Source organism: Uranotaenia lowii, chromosome 3 (assembly GCF_029784155.1).
Source record: "Uranotaenia lowii strain MFRU-FL chromosome 3, ASM2978415v1, whole genome shotgun sequence".
NCBI lineage: Eukaryota > Metazoa > Arthropoda > Insecta > Diptera > Culicidae > Uranotaenia > Uranotaenia lowii.
The window spans coordinates 6,890,013-6,893,583 of NC_073693.1; positions in this window are offsets into that span (position 1 = coordinate 6,890,013).

Here is a 3,571-nt window from a genome sequence, read left to right on the forward strand (position 1 = left end):
TTGTCATTTTTGTCATTTTTGTCATTTTTGTCATTTTTGTCATTTTTGTCATTTTTGTCATTTTTGTCATTTTTGTCATTTTTGTCATTTTTGTCATTTTTGTCATTTTTGTCATTTTTGTCATTTTTGTCATTTTTGTCATTTTTGTCATTTTTGTCATTTTTGTCATTTTTGTCATTTTTGTCATTTTTATCATTTTTGTCATTTTTGTCATTTTTGTCATTTTTGTCATTTTTGTCATTTTTGTCATTTTTGTCATTTTTGTCATTTTTGTCATTTTTGTCATTTTTGTCATTTTTGTCATTTTTGTCATTTTTGTCATTTTTGTCATTTTTGTCATTTTTGTCATTTTTGTCATTTTTGTCATTTTTGTCATTTTTGTCATTTTTGTCATTTTTGTCATTTTTGTCATTTTTGTCATTTTTGTCATTTTTGTCATTTTTGTCATTTTTGTCATTTTTGTCATTTTTGTCATTTTTGTCATTTTTGTCATTTTTGTCATTTTTGTCATTTTTGTCATTTTTGTCATTTTTGTCATTTTTGTCATTTTTTGTCATTTTTGTTATTTTTTGTCATTTTTGTCATTTTTGTCATTTTTGTAATTTTTGTAATTTTTGTAATTTTTGTAATTTTTGTAATTTTTGTAATTTTTGTAATTTTTGTAATTTTTGTAATTTTTGTAATTTTTGTAATTTTTGTAATTTTTGTAATTTTTGTAATTTTTGTAATTTTTGTAATTTTTGTCATTTTTGTCATTTTTGTCATTTTTGTCATTTTTGTCATTTTTGTCATTTTTGTCATTTTTGTCATTTTTGTCATTTTTGTCATTTTTGTCATTTTTGTCATTTTTGTCATTTTTGTCATTTTTGTCATTTTTGTCATTTTTGTCATTTTTGTCACTTTTGTCATTTTTGTCATTTTTGTCATTTTTGTCATTTTTGTCATTTTTGTCATTTTTGTCATTTTTGTCATTTTTGTCATTTTTGTCATTTTTGTCATTTTTGTCATTTTTGTCATTTTTGTCATTTTTGTCATTTTTGTCATTTTTGTCATTTTTGTCATTTTTGTCATTTTTGTCATTTTTGTCATTTTTGTCATTTTTGTCATTTTTGTCATTTTTGTCATTTTTGTCATTTTTGTCATTTTTGTCATTTTTGTCATTTTTGCCATTTTTGTCATTTTTGCCATTTTTGTCATTTTTGTCATTTTTGTCATTTTTGTCATTTTTGTCATTTTTGTCATTTTTGTCATTTTTGTCATTTTTGTCATTTTTGTCATTTTTGTCATTTTTGTCATTTTTGTCATTTTTGTCATTTTTGTCATTTTTGTCATTTTTGTCATTTTTGTCATTTTTGTCATTTTTGTCATTTTTGTCATTTTTGTCATTTTTGTCATTTTTGTCATTTTTGTCATTTTTGTCATTTTTGTCATTTTTGTCATTTTTGTCATTTTTGTCATTTTTGTCATTTTTGTCATTTTTGTCATTTTTGTCATTTTTGTCATTTTTGTCATTTTTGTCATTTTTGTCATTTTTGTCATTTTTGTCATTTTTGTCATTTTTGTCATTTTTGTCATTTTTGTCATTTTTGTCATTTTTGTCATTTTTGTCATTTTTGTCATTTTTGTCATTTTTGTCATTTTTGTCATTTTTGTCATTTTTGTCATTTTTGTCATTTTTGTCATTTTTGTCATTTTTGTCATTTTTGTCATTTTTGTCATTTTTGTCATTTTTGTCATTTTTGTCATTTTTGTCATTTTTGTCATTTTTGTCATTTTTGTCATTTTTGTCATTTTTGTCATTTTTGTCATTTTTGTCATTTTTGTCATTTTTGTCATTTTTGTCATTTTTGTCATTTTTGTCATTTTTGTCATTTTTGTCATTTTTGTCATTTTTGTCATTTTTGTCATTTTTGTCATTTTTGTCATTTTTGTCATTTTTGTCATTTTTGTCATTTTTGTCATTTTTGTCATTTTTGTCATTTTTGTCATTTTTGTCATTTTTGTCATTTTTGTCATTTTTGTCATTTTTGTCATTTTTGTCATTTTTGTCATTTTTGTCATTTTTGTCATTTTTGTCATTTTTGTCATTTTTGTCATTTTTGTCATTTTTGTCATTTTTGTCATTTTTGTCATTTTTGTCATTTTTGTCATTTTTGTCATTTTTGTCATTTTTGTCATTTTTGTCATTTTTGTCATTTTTGTCATTTTTGTCATTTTTGTCATTTTTGTCATTTTTGTCATTTTTGTCATTTTTGTCATTTTTGTCATTTTTGTCATTTTTGTCATTTTTGTCATTTTTGTCATTTTTGTCATTTTTGTCATTTTTGTCATTTTTGTCATTTTTGTCATTTTTGTCATTTTTGTCATTTTTGTCATTTTTGTCATTTTTGTCATTTTTGTCATTTTTGTCATTTTTGTCATTTTTGTCATTTTTGTCATTTTTGTCATTTTTGTCATTTTTGTCATTTTTGTCATTTTTGTCATTTTTGTCATTTTTGTCATTTTTGTCATTTTTGTCATTTTTGTCATTTTTGTCATTTTTGTCATTTTTGTCATTTTTGTCATTTTTGTCATTTTTGTCATTTTTGTCATTTTTGTCATTTTTGTCATTTTTGTCATTTTTGTCATTTTTGTCATTTTTGTCATTTTTGTCATTTTTGTCATTTTTGTCATTTTTGTCATTTTTGTCATTTTTGTCATTTTTGTCATTTTTGTCATTTTTGTCATTTTTGTCATTTTTGTCATTTTTGTCATTTTTGTCATTTTTGTCATTTTTGTCATTTTTGTCATTTTTGTCATTTTTGTCATTTTTGTCATTTTTGTCATTTTTGTCATTTTTGTCATTTTTGTCATTTTTGTCATTTTTGTCATTTTTGTCATTTTTGTCATTTTTGTCATTTTTGTCATTTTTGTCATTTTTGTCATTTTTGTCATTTTTGTCATTTTTGTCATTTTTGTCATTTTTGTCATTTTTGTCATTTTTGTCATTTTTGTCATTTTTGTCATTTTTGTCATTTTTGTCATTTTTGTCATTTTTGTCATTTTTGTCATTTTTGTCATTTTTGTCATTTTTGTCATTTTTGTCATTTTTGTCATTTTTGTCATTTTTGTCATTTTTGTCATTTTTGTCATTTTTGTCATTTTTGTCATTTTTGTCATTTTTGTCATTTTTGTCATTTTTGTCATTTTTGTCATTTTTGTCATTTTTGTCATTTTTGTCATTTTTGTCATTTTTGTCATTTTTGTCATTTTTGTCATTTTTGTCATTTTTGTCATTTTTGTCATTTTTGTCATTTTTGTCATTTTTGTCATTTTTGTCATTTTTGTCATTTTTGTCATTTTTGTCATTTTTGTCATTTTTGTCATTTTTGTCATTTTTGTCATTTTTGTCATTTTTGTCATTTTTGTCATTTTTGTCATTTTTGTCATTTTTGTCATTTTTGTCATTTTTGTCATTTTTGTCATTTTTGTCATTTTTGTCATTTTTGTCATTTTTGTCATTTTTGTCATTTTTGTCATTTTTGTCATTTTTGTCATTTTTGTCATTTTTGTCATTTTTTGTCATTTTTGT